Source organism: Anolis carolinensis, chromosome 4, assembly GCF_035594765.1.
Source record: "Anolis carolinensis isolate JA03-04 chromosome 4, rAnoCar3.1.pri, whole genome shotgun sequence".
NCBI classification, from domain to species: domain Eukaryota; kingdom Metazoa; phylum Chordata; class Lepidosauria; order Squamata; family Dactyloidae; genus Anolis; species Anolis carolinensis.
In genome coordinates, this window is record NC_085844.1 from 223530869 (window position 1) to 223545086 (window position 14218).

Below are 14218 nucleotides of genomic sequence, written 5' to 3' on the forward strand. Positions count from 1 at the left end.
AGGCTTTCTTTTGCGAGAAGGAAGAGCTCCAGCTCTCAGAGCCTGAAATCAAGTGGGGAGCAGCAAGTTAAGGGAGAGGTTGACAAGCTGGAATGTGCCCAGAGGAGGGCGCCTCAAATGATCAAGGGTCTGGAGAACAAGCCCTCTGAGGAGCGGCTTAAAGAGCTGTGCGTGTTTAGCCTGCAGAAGAGAAGGCTGAGAGGATACATGATGTATACATGATGTGAGGAGAAGTCATAGGGAGGAGGGAGCAAGCTTGTTTTCTGCTGCCCCAGAGACTAGGACGCAGGACAATGGCTTCAAACTACAGGCAAGGAGATTCCACCTGAACATTAGGAAGAACTTCCTCACTGTGAAAGCTGTTCAGCAGTGGAACTCTCTGCCCCGAAGTGTGGTGGAAGCTCCTTCTTTGGAGGCTTTTAAGCAGAGGCTGGATGGCCATCTGTCGGGGGTGCTTTGAATGCGACTTTCCTGCTTCTTGGCAGGGAGTTGACTGGATGACCCATGAAGTCTCTTCCAACTCTATGATTCCATGAGTTTATGATTCTAAGTACAATGGCGTGAGGAGGGGAGGGAGCAGATGCCAGCCTTATCGACCAAGCCTCGGAAGTGTTCTGTCCCAAGCACGGAGCATGGCAAGACTTGGGACCTTAACACACACTCACGTGAACAAGCAAGCGTTAGGCTTGGGAAGCAGGCCAGGGGTCGAGGGTGACCCTCATATGCCCCTTACTTGTGGGGAGCTTCTGCGCTTTCTTCTGCCTCTGCCGTGTATGTGAAGACTTCTTTTTTTCCTTACTGGCGGGGGCGGCACTGGGGTGGGGGTTCCACCAACTCCTGTTTTTGTTTGAACATTTTGTAACGATTAAGGGAGATTAAGGCGCTCTCTCGCTCTTTCGCTGTAGTTCGGGCTCTTCTTCCCTCCCTCCCTCCTTCCTCCCTTCCTTCCCTCTCTCCCTCCCCCATCTTTTTTTCCTCAGCGGCTCCAAACGGACCTAAAGCGCGACCCCAAGTGGCCACGCGTGGAAAGGCACCCCTTTAGTTGCGGCTCCGAAAGCCGTCGGGGCCGGAAGTGAAACTGAAGCCGAAGCCAGGGACCCAAAGGGCATCCTTGAAGCCCCTTCCTTCAAGAGCCCGACACTTCTGTCCTTTTTCTCGACAGTTTGAGGATAATATTTTCCATTCGCCCTTTTTGCCCCCTTTCCTTTCCCTGATGCTTCTCTATGACTTGAATTCCATTAAGCTAGGCATGGGCAAACTTGGGCCCTCCCTCCAGATGTTTTGGACTCCAACTCCCACCATTCCTAACAGCCTCAGGCCCCTTCCTTTTCCCCCTCAGGAAGGGGCCTGAAGCTGTTAGGAATGGTGGAAGTTGGAGTCCAAAACACCTGGAGAGCATAAGTTTGCCCATGCCTCCATTAAGCCCTCTTTTGCTTCTCCTTCAGATGCGCCAACGTGAAGGAGTTTCTCCCCTTTTGTCTCTTCTTTGCGTCCGCCTTTTATCTTGTCCAAGCTTAGAAATCTGCCGCGGTATTAAGGCACACCCAGAGGTTAAAATCCGAGTATTTTTGCTACTCAATTTCCCCTGAACTGGGGAGTAAAGGGAGGCTATTACTTTCCTGGCTTCCGAAGCGCGTTTAAGGCTGCAAGTTGCCACCATCGTGAACCGCTTCCCAGCCACGCCGCTGGAATCCACTGCCTTTCGTGGCAAGGATTGAGGGGCGATCTTGGAGGCCGCGGGAAGGGAGGAGAGAAAGTCTAGAAGAAGGGCAAACCTCAGAAAAGAGAGAGGGGTTGAGAGATGGCACGTAGGCTGCCCTGAAGAGAGGAAGCTCCCTTGAAACCAGCGCCGAAGAACCGTGGAAAGTCAGAGGCGGATCCGAAGGATACATAGTAATTGTTTCTCCTTCGGGAAGGGATTGGGAGAGGAAAGCAGGCCAAGGCTTCGCAAAAGGAACGGTGAGAGAAATGAGGAGAAATGGGATGGAGAATCGTCACTTCTTGGTACTTTAAATGGGCAGGATGAGATCTGGGTGGTGTTTGTTTATTTCTCCCTTAGAGAAATGTCTTCCCCACTCTCTTCCTTCTTCAACACACTTTGGCAGACACGGACCCTTTGCAATTCCCATTTCCCCGCAATTCAGGAGGTCTTCCTCTCAAACTAGCATCCCACAAGGCTGGGGTTTACTCCCTAATCTGTGCACCTTCCGTTTTCCTAGTTTGGAAACTCTCCTGGCGCAATTTCGTGGCCTCCAAGACGGAGACAGGAGCCGCCGTTCGCCCCGCCTCCCTCCCGTTGCCTTGAGACGAACTCGCCCTTGACCTTGGACTCCAGAAGAGGAGGAGGAGAAAGATCCCTCCCCCAAGAGTCCTGGATTCGGATCCAGATAGCGGTCCGGGCTTGGCAACGGTATGCAGAGAGCTGCCCTCTTTGGGTCAATGACCTCCGAAGCATTTCTCCCTCTCCCTGCTGCACACACAGGCACGCAGGCAGCCGGGCTCTGGAAGAGGCGAGTGTAAGGCAGGCTCCACGAACTGAAATTGGGAAATGCCTCTGCATTAGGTGAGACATATCAATCCACAGGGCTGACACGTTGAGGAAAGCTTTTAGGATCCAGGAAAATCCGGCTCAGGCCCCAACTACACCGACCATAATGTAGTTAGAACTTCAAACTGTGGCTGCTAGACAACAACCCTCCCACAAAAGCATATGAAAGAAAGCTCTTCTTGAGCATCAGTGTTCTGTGGTTTGTGCCATCTCCACTGGTATTAGAATTTACTATGTAAAATAATCTGCACAGCGAAACCACTTTCGTCAACACTGGGTTGAAACTGCAGGAAATGGTCAGGGTACATGTGCCCTCCGTCTCCTAAATAAAGCTGGATCTACACTGATATATAACATGCAGTTCAAACTACATTCCTGGTAGTATAAATCCAGCCTCAGTTCACTTTGCGTTTGGAAATGCCACCTTCCCGACTCGCATGGTCCTCGGTGAAGTAACTGCTTACTTCTAACGGTTAAGGATTACACTGTATGCAGTAGAAGATCGGGGTTTTATTCATACGTTAGGAAATGATCAGTGGCGTCAAAGAGCACAATCCCTCGTTCTATTGATTGACTGCCCTCCTCTTTCCCTGCCTCCCTCCCTCTGTGTCTGCGTGTGTTTGGCTTTGGCGGGGAGATCGGGAAGCCGCTCAACATCCGAAAGGAAGTTGGGGTTTGTTTGGGGGTCCCCTAAGGTAAGGGGTGACTGGATGCCTCGCCTCTACTTGAGGTCGCAAAGGAGGAAGCTGACCCTCTCGAGGAGAAGGAAGATGAACTCTGCAAGGGCATACTGGCGATGCCGACTGTTGGGACAGAAGAGGTCCCAACCCGAAAGAAAGAAAAGACTCTGGTTTATGCCCGCTGAAGAGGAGAGATGTCCGGAAAAAAGGCAGGAGGAAAAGCATGGGAAGAAGATGGGTTTGCAGCTGCTGCTGCTCTCTCTCTGTCGGAGAAAGAGAGAAGAGAATGGGCTTGCAGACGCCTGCTCCAAACCTGGTCCTTCTCTGTTTTTCAAAGTGTCTCCTTTTAACTGAAACATCCTTTGGAAGAAGGCAGAAAGGCTGCCTGCTTGCAAAGAGACTTTGCAAAGTGCCTTCGGGACTGAGTGACTGTCTTCCTCCCTACACACACACCTCTTTTAATACTTGAATTTTGGGCGTCTACCTTTTGGCCCACCTCGCGCTTCTCTTTGAGAGTTGCTGGGAACCTCAGTCTTCTTTATTGTAGGCTCCATCAATAGGATGGTGGATAGACAGAAGGAAGCCACCCCCCCCCCCGCCCGCCCTCCCTATTCTGCTTTGGTCAGACCCCCACCTGGGATACTTGGGGCAACACAATTCAGAAAGGACATTGACAAGCTGGAAGGTGTCCAAAGAAGGACAACCAAAATGATCAAAGAAGGCTGAGAAGAGACAGGAGAGCCATGTTTCAATGTTTGAAAGTATGTGGCACTTTCATATAGCAGAGTACCAGAACTTCATAACCAGCAGAAACTTAGGTGAGCTGAGCTTGGATAAGCTTCTATTCTTTGGGATGTTTTAGGATTGCAGAGACAGAACTTCAAGTTCAAAACTATTTATTGAGGTAACAAAGAAATGGATTCTTGAGAGAAAAGGTCTTGGAGCTAAGTAGCTTACTAATCTGATCTTCTCAAGGAGGTAAAAGGTAAAAATATCCACGCAGCTACATTTTGCCTAGAGAGAGGTAAAATGTGCACCCTCACAGGTAGAAAGAAAAGCAGAAGACAATGGCGAATGGCCACATGGGCAATAAAACTTTTTAAAGGAAGTTGCCCTACAGAATTGCTACATCATCAAAGGGGATGGAAACAGTGGCTAGCAGGAAAAGGAAAGACAAAGCCCTTTTTGGGAAAACATGCATAGGAATGTAGGGAAAGGAATCCCTCAGCTCAGCCCTGTCTCTAGACTAGCTTCTCATTGAGGACTGGAAACTTGGTGACACAAGAGACTTGTGCAATTCGAGGATGAAACCCAACACTCTGCAGACGAGGGCGCGGATCAATGGAGTCAAAATGCAAGAAAAGAGATTCCACCTAAACATTAGGTTGGAATTCGGTTGAACAGTGGAATGTGCGTAATGGAGTCTCCTCTGGAGATTTTCAAGCAGAGACTGGATGGCCATCTGTAGGAAGTGCTTTGATTGTAGTCCCTGCATGGCAGAGGGTTGGACCGTATGGCCCATCTTCCACCTCTATGTTTCACCCCAGGTAGCTGGGCAGCAACCTCTGCCTTCCCTGTCCCTGAAACCCACGGTCACGGGGGATTTTATCACTCCCTACGAACGCTTTAAGGGGCCACTTTTCAAAAGGAGTACGTTTTGAAATAAAAACTCCATAAGCGTTCAGGGTTTCTCTGGTGTATCCTTAGGCTTTTCGGATTGAAGGACTGATTTGTTTGATCAGAGGACCCTCTTTCTTTGCGCGCACGGGAGACCGAGACGCTCGTTCAGTCGCCCGTGTTTTCACCTGGATAACAGGTAGGAGAGAAAAGATACAGGATCGGGGCCCAGAAAGCGGCCCAAAGCCAGACTCAACGTCAAGCATGCCAGCCTGTGAAACTGACGGGCACCTCCACACCTAGCGCCCGATCCACCGCAAAGCCCGGCACCTTTCCCAGGTTCCTAGTGAGAGAAATCCACGCGTGCCCCTCCCCCCCCAGGTCACCTGCGTGGACTAAGTTTCGCGGTCTCCCTCCAGTAAAATCCCAAAGGTAAGGATGACTGGTTTGGCACTCCAATGCAGCGTTAGGCTGCGATCCAGATCAGGCCGAATGGGAACGGCGACACATAGCACTCATCATTCATCACACACTCGCGTGGAAACATGGGATTTCCCTTTCCCTTTAAGACTGATTGAAGACTGGGATTCTCTTGGCAATGTCTCCGCAGGGCTCTGATTTCCAAGGAAGTATCAGGGAAACTTAATAGAAGGCAATTTATATTGTTTCTTTCCGGCGCAAAGGCGACCCCCCCCCCCCCCGCTTCCACCTCCATTCAAAGGAACGGGAGGCGCATTCATTTCAATAATGCAAGTCCATGAGAATTCAGGAGCAGGATGAAGAGATGGAAGAGGCGCCTCAATCTCATTGATTCCTTCTGGATGGATGAATGAAAAAGGAAGGAGACTGTTTATCATGTACAGTGAACAAAATCCCGGTTAAAGGGGGGATCTTGATTCTTCCCTCTCTATCTTTCCGAATCCAGGTGTGTGCAAACCTCTCGAGTTTCTCGCCCCGATCCAACGTTCCGCAGGGTCCAAAGGAAGAGGATTATTTCAAATACAGTAGTTCGAGCCTCCTGGGGATGGGATAGAAGTGTTGTTGCTTGCTTGTTCTTAGAATCGCAGCCTTCGTACTGCTAAGTCCCTGGGTTGGAGACAGCCAGCAGCATGCCCGTGCATTTCCTCAATGGTTCCTTCACACCCCCTTCGTTCCATATTGACCAGCAACATCCTGTTGGGGACATCCACACTGTAGAACTAATGCAGTTTGACACTACTTTAGCTGCCATGGAGTACTGATATGGAATCGTGGGAGTTGTACTTCTACAAGATTCTCTGTACTTCTCTGTCAAATATTCAACAAACTACAACTCCCAGGATTGCCATGGCAGTTCATTTGGGATGTAGTGGTGTAAATATGTTGTGGCAGGAAGGAATCACTAGGGTGTTGTGTAGTTTCCGGGCTATATTTCCGGGCTATATGGCAGCATCTTCTCCTGAAATTTCTACTGCATCTGTAGCTGGCATCTTCAGAGGATCTGATGTGTAAAGTTGCATATGGGGAGAGAAGCTTCAGGACAACACCCAATTCTATGGAGTGGTGGGAGTTGCAGCTTGGCCAGGACTATTTGGCAGAGAAAGCTAAAGACTTCACTAAACGACCGATCCCATCACAGTTAAAGTGGTGTCAAACTGGATTCATTCTACAGCAGGTATGGGCAAACTTGAGTCCTCCAGGTGTTTTGGACTTCAACACCCACCATTCCTCACAGCCTCAGGCCCCTTGGCTGTGAGGAATGCTGGGAGTAGAAGTCCAAAACATCTGGAGAGATGGCTCAAGTTTGCCCATGCCTATTCTACAGTGTATTCTACCTTCCTTTGGCCGACGTTCGCTCTCCTATGGAGCTCTGGAGGGTCTCACTCAGTGTGTGTAGTAAAGCTGGAGTACCTGTATCTTCTGGGGTTCTGTCTTAAGGAAGGATCTTGCCAAGGGCTTGGCTTGATGGTCTTTGCTCTCCGAAGGCTCTGCCCATTGAATAGATATTATTGAACGATCCCCTTCACGGCTCGGCAGCTTTTGCTCAGGGGCACTTTCTGCGCCAACCGAGTCTTGCCTGGTCAAGCGGCAGAAGCAGAAGTATCCGTGTAGATGTGTCGTCAGAAGCTGGTCCTTGGGGCTCGCTCCAAAACGGAGCCGTGTCCGTGTCGGAGGAGGCAGCGTGGGTCCCCTCGCCAATTGCCATCTTATAGGCGTTAACCTAGAAGTCAGACCTTCTCTTGAAGTCACTGGAACCGATTTCTGGAGAGGGTCGCTCTGTAAAAGCAGCTCCTATAGGACCAGGCGATTCCTCGGCGGAGATTTCAATAGCATTCAAACGAGGCTTAGGATCGGGGCCTCTCACAGTCTCTCCCGCCCGCTTTTAGTTCAAAGCGTGGTTATTTTCTAGAGCCAAACAAGAGTTATCCATGCCGTTGGAAAGAGACCACAAACGGGGTTTGGGAAAGAAACTCATCACTGCAAATTGGTTGCATTGGATGGGGCTTCCGAGTCAAAGAGAACCTTTAAGGATTGCTGTGAGTTTTCCGGGCTGTATGGTCATGTTCCAGAAGCATTCTGTCCTGGCGTTTCGCCTACATCTGTGGCAAGCATCCTCAGAGGTTGTGAGGTTTGTTGGAAACTAAGCAAGTGAGGTTTATATATATGTGGAAGGTCCAAGGTGGGAGAAAGAACTTTTGTCTGTTGGAAGTGCGAATTAAATCCACAAGTATGTGGACAATTTCAACAGAAAGGAGGAAACTATGAAAAAGAACAAAATCTGGCTACCAGTATTAAAAAAACCTCTAAAATCAAGACAATAAATAAAGAACAACACTCTGAAAACAGTAGATTTCCAGACATGAAACAATCAGGGCCAGCTAACACCTCCCAACAAAGGATTCCCTCAGGCACGAATCAGCCAGGCTTTGCAGCTGCAAGTCTTTTCAATGCTACTCAAGGTGATTAATTGCAACATTCACACTTCCAACATACAAGAGTTCTTTCTTTCACCTTGAATATTCCACAGATATATAAACCCCATTTGCATAGTTTCCAACATACCTCACAACTTCTAAGGATGCCTGCCATAGATGCAGGCGAAACGTCAGGAGAGAATGCTTCTGGAACATGTCCATACAGCCCGGAAAACTCACAGCAACCCAGTGATTCCTGCCATGAAAGCTTCCGACAACACAATAGCTGATTTCTCCCTGGAAAAGACTTACAGATTCAAGTTTTCTTAGAAAGGAGAAGTTTGGTACTGGCCAGAAAAGAAAGGGGGAGAACGGTCCCTGGAGTGAAAAGAAACCCACCGAAAAAAACAAAACGATAAAGGCAATCTCCATTGTAATGTGAAGTTTCAAGCACTCCGCTAAAGTTCTTGGTGGTTTCCTTGACTTCCTTTTTTACCTCCTTTCCCCCCAAAACCAGAGCAAAGGCATAAAAAAATCATTGAAATGGAGGGAAACCCACGGATTGCCGGTGTGTATTACTTCTTAAAGAAGAGATGTTTTCCAACCTGTAGATCTCGGTGTGTGTAGTGTACTTATTATACATACATACAGGCGCACGCAATAATATATCTGCGCAATTTATTTTCAACAGTTCATACGAGCCTTTATTTCCACGGGTCCCTAAGCAAAATATTTCAATTAAACCAAGAGAAGTATTGTCCAAGGCTTTCATGGCCGGAATCACTGGCTTGCTGTGAGTTTTCTGGGCTGTATGGCCATGTTCCAAAAGCATTCTTTCCTGACGTTTCGCCCACATCTGTGGCAGGCATCCTCAGAGGTTGAGAAACTAAGCAAGCGAGGTTTATATATCTGTGGAAGGTCCAGGGTGAGAGAAAGAACTCTTGTCTGCTCGAGGCAGGTGTGAATGTTGCACTTTAGCATTTAATGGTAACCATGAAAATGAACAAAATCTGGCTACCAGTATTTTAATAAAATTCTAAAATCAGGACAGTAAACAAAGAACAACATTCTAAAAGCAGAGGAATTCCAGACAAGAAACAATCAGGGCCAGCTAACACCTCCCAACAAAGGATTCCCTCAGGCACGAATCAGCCAGGCTTTAAAGCTGCAAGTCTTTTCAATGCTAATCAAGGTGGCCAAGTGCAATCTTCACACTTACCTCAAGCAGACAAGAGTTCTTTCTCTCACCCTGAATATTCCACAGATATATAAACCCCACTTGCATAGTTTCCAACAGACCTCTCAACCTCTGGAGATGCCTGCCACATATGTGGGCGAAACGTCAGGAGAGAATGCTTCTGGAACGTGGACATACAGCCCGGAAAACTCACAGCAGCCCAAGAGAAGTCTCTTTCTGCTTGGCTCACAGGCGGTCCCAATTCTTTCCCAGCAAACTCAAAACACTGTTTTGAGTTCAGCAAAAGGTTTGAAACTGGGGGACCCTAGAATTGGGGAGGTTGTGGGGCAGTTCCCCAAGACTAAGCTGAGTCTTCTACAAAAGATCTGGCCAACTTGGCCCACCCAGACTTGTAGGTGGAGCGATCAATCTGAAGTGTACTAAATGATCGACCACCAAAAAATATGATGACTGCTCTTGACATATGGAGCCCTCGCAGGAACCATCCAGGCTGCGTGTAATCCGCCTCCGGAACATGCAAAGGGCGCTCTTGAGTACACCTTGGGCTCGTCCTCATAGTTTTAGGATATTTCAGAGATGATGGATGGGGAGAATCATTTGCCTTTGCAAGTGCTGCCAGTAGGCAGAATCAATTTCGAACCGCCTGCACGCCAATTTGAACCCCCTTTTAAAATAAAAGTCCCAGTGTCCCTGGCATTGCCCCCCGACCTTGACAAGGCGTTGGCTATCTCTCCCCAAGAGCAGGCACAGATAGTTCAGATAGAGAAGCGGTGCCTCTGTTTACACACTCGTGTGCTTGGACCGGAAAGAGGAAGGTTGCCTTTTGAAGGGTTGGGGTTTTATTTAGCATAAAAAGAGGAATCATGGAACCATCGAGTTGGAAGAGATCTCTAGGGCCATCCAGTCCAACCCTTGCCATGCAGAAACAAACAAAGCACTGTGTAGTGGAAGGTTTTCATGGCCGGAATCACTGCGTTGCTGTGAGTTTTCCAAGCAGTATGGCCATATTCCAGAAGCATTCTCTCCTGGCGTTTTACCCACATCTATGAAAGGCATCCTCGGAGGTTGTGAGGTTTTTTGGAGACTAGGCAAGTGGGGTTTATCTATCTGTGGAATGGCTAGAGTGGGAGAAAGAATTCTTGTCTGTTTGAGGCAAGTGTGAAGGTTGCAATCGATCACCTTGATTAGCATTGAAAAGCCCTGCAATTTCAATGCCTGGTTGTTTCCTGCCTGGGGAATCCTTTGATGGGAGGTGTTAGCTTAGTCTATAGACCCACTAAGAAAATCCAAAAACTGATACGTTCAGCAAAGGACAAGAGGGATCCTCTCACCTCTGCAAGAGTCTACCGTATACCATGCAGCTGTGAACAAGTCTACATAGGGACCACCAAACGCAGCATAGCCCAAACTCGAATCAAGGAACATGAAAGGCACTGCAGACTAGCTCAACCAGAGAAGTCAGCCATAGTAGAGCACCTGATAAACCAACCTGGACACAGCATATTATCTGAGATCACATAAATCCTGGACCTCTCTAAAACGACCATGCCAGACTACACAGAGAAGCCATAGAAATCCACAAGCATGTTAACAATTTCAACAAAAAGGAGAAAACCATGGAAATGAACACAATCTTGCTACCAGTGTTAAAATACTCTAAAATCAGGATAGTAAATAAGGAACAACACCCTGAAAAGAGGGGAATTCCAGACATGAAACAATCAAGGTCGGGTAACACCTCCCAACAAAGAATTCCCTCAGGCAGGAATTAGCCAGGCTTTGGAGCTGCAAGGCTTTTCAATGCTAATCAAGGTGATTAATTGAAACATTCACACTTCCAACAGACAAGAATTCTTTCTCCCACCTTGGACCTTCGAGAGAAATATAAACCTCACCTGGTTAGTTTCCAACAAACCGCACAACCTCTGAGGATGCCTGCCATTGGGCAAAACGTCAGGAGAGAATGCTTCTGGATGCCACCACACTCCGGAGGCAGCATATTCCACCGCCAAACAGTTCTTACGGTCAGGAATTTCTTCCTAATCTTTAGGTGGAATCTCTTTTCCTGTAGCCTGAAACCCTCGCTCCTTGTCCTGGTCTCTAAAGCAGCAGAAAACAAGCTTCCGCCCTCCTCAACGAGACACCCTTTCAAATATTTAAGCGTGGTCACCACGTCCCTTCTCTACCTTCTCTTCTCCAAGCGAACCAGACCTAGCTAGCTCCCTAAGCCGCTCCTCATAGGGCTTGCAGGGGAAACGGGAAGGACCAGGGAGGGAAGGGAAAGGAAGAGAAGCAGCAAGGTTCCTGCATCGGTGCATTTCAAAGCCTGCATTTCAAAGGCTGCAGCTACCTTGCCCCCTCCCCCCAATATAAAGCAACAGCAACCTTGGTTAATCATCGATTGCCGATCCAAATGTGCTAGGAGTTTCGGGGGCTGAGAATTGGGGTCTTCCATTTCCTAACTCTTTTCGTTTGGTCTCTCTCACTCACACACACACACTCTCTGGCTGCCTCTGTCTCTCTGCTTTTGTCGGGGGCTGCTTAGACCGTTTTGGGAAGTGTTGAGCCTGCACCGGGGACGGACCGACTTCCTCACCGGTGTGGACTGGACTGACACACTTCTCATTCCACGCCAAGGGAACTCTCTCCCGTGGGAAAGCCGGCGGAGAAGCCCTGCTCCTGGGTAGGTATCCCCGAGGCATTTGCCTGGTCCGGAATGAATGGAGAGGAAGGGGAATTCGCTTCTCCAGTGCCTCCCCCCCCCCTCCCTCCCTTCCGCTCCGGAGATGCTTAAAGGCACAGCGATAAACAGGGATCCATTCCCTCCATGCATTCAGATTGAGATACATTCTAATGACTTATTGCGCTGCTGCTTCCTGGTTTAGATTCACCGGGAAGTCTGTATCTCAGCTCTGTTTTCCTGCGTCTCTTCAAAACAAAGAATACTGCACAAAGTGTTGTCGAAGGCTTTCATGGCCGGGATCACAGGGTTGTTGTATGTCTTTCGGGCTGTGTGGCCATGTTCCAGAAGTATTCTCTCCGGACGTTTCGCCCACATCTATGGCTATAGCTATATGCACAGATGTCTATTATATACAGTAAAAAGGAAAAAAAGGAAAAGTATGGTATGGATAAATCTGTGGAGAGTCCACAGACTGAACAAAGGATGCCCCCAGGCAAGAGACAAAACCTTTCCAATGCTAATTAGGGTGATTAACTGAAACATTAATGCTGGCTTCCAACTGACATAGGACTCTTGCCACACACTGGACTCTCCACATATATATATTCTTTCATTTCCTTACCTAGTTTATCCATACCTCACAACCTCTGAGGATGCCTGCCATAGATGTGGGCTTCTGGAACATGGCCACGCAGCCCGAAAGACATACAACAACCCAATACTGCACAAAGTCATGGATGTGGGGAGGGGAAGGCAAGGGAGGAGAGGGGAGGGGCACCAAATAAGGCATTAATCCCCCCTGTAATAAAAATTATGCTCCACAATGAATATTTTCTTCACATTTCCAACATTGGAGAGAGTGAGGCGTGGGAAATTGTTCTCATCTGCCATTCGCTTGTGCTGTATGCCTTTCCTTGGTAACTTTCCCTGCCCCATTTCTGTAATTCTAAGACTAAGTGCAGGCTTTGAGTTGTTGCAGTTCTAAAAAGGGGAGGACTGAATTCTTACTTGGGGCAATATTCTCCTTTTGTGCCCAACGTCCTATATAACTACACCCCAGCACAAAGTTATAATAAGAAATAATTATTTGAGAACACAGAAATGCTGGACCACTCTGACAACTACCATGTCCATTGAAATCCACAAGCATGTGTACAATTTCAACAGAAAAGAGGAAACAATGAAAATGAACAAAATCTGGCTACAAGTATTTAAACACACTCTAAAATTAGGACAGTAAATAAAGAACAACACACTGAAAACAGGGAATTCCAGACATGAATCAATCAGGGCCAACTAATACCTCCCAACAAAGGATTCCCCCAGGCAGGAAGCAGCCACGCTTTGAATTGCAAGGCTTTTCAATGATAATCAAGGTGATTAATTGCAACATCCACACTTGCCTCCAACAGACAAGAGTTTTTCTCAGTTGCAGAAAAACTCCTGCATTCTCTTTGGGTACATTTCAACACTGTGGGATTAATGCATCTTGACACTACTTTAACTGCCATGACTGAATGCTGTGGAATTATGTGTGTGTTGTATTATGTGGGCCAAAAGTCACTAAGGGGTATCAATATTTAATAACTTCTTAATTAAAAAAATTACAATACCATAGGATTATAGACAGTACACATAGAAATGCATGTACCTTACATGTGAAAAATCAGATCTCCTAAATGGCGTTCAATGTCATAGCATCATATACAATATATATAGGACCCCTTAATGACTTTTCACCAACCCTAGTTTTACAAGGTTTATAGCCCTTTCTGCCAAAGAGTGCCGGCACTTCACTAAACTCTGAATCTCAGGATCCCATAATACTGAGCCATGGCTGTGGTGCCACACTGCATTCATTCTACAGGGTATGGGAATTCCAGATAAGAAACTATCAGGGCCAGCTAATCACCTCCCAATAAAGGATTCCCCAATCAGGAAGCAGCCAAGCCTTGAAGCTTCAAGGCTTTTCAATTGCAATCAAGTTGGTTAATTGCAACATTCACACTTGCCTCCAGTAGACAAGAGTTCTTTCTCCCACCCTGGAGCTTCCATGGATATATAAACCCCACTTGCTTACCCTGTTTCCCTGAAAATAAGACATCCCCGAAAAATAAGACCTAGTAGAAGTTTTGCTGAATTGCTAAATATAAGGCCTCCCCCAAAAGTAAGACCTAGCAATGTTTTTGTTTGGAAGCATGCCCAGCGTCTGCGAAACAGAACACCAGAGCATGCAGGATTGGTAAATGTACATACTAGTTGTACATGGAAATAATGGTAGTAACAAGAAAGTCATAATAGGGTTCAGAGTTTGTCTGGTTATGTTGGTTTGTGATGATAACTACTGTACAATATATAATAAATGTTCATTTTTTGTTCAACAATAAATGTGAATTCTTCTTCATGGAAAAATAAGACATCCCCTGAAAATAAGACCTAGCACATCTTTAGGAGCAAAAATTAATATAAGACACTGCCTTATTTTCGGGGAAACACGGTAGTTTGAAGATGCCTGCCATAGATGCAGGCGTGTCAGAAGAGAATGCTTCTGGAACATAGCCACACAGCAGGCAAAACTCACAGCAACCCAGTGATTCT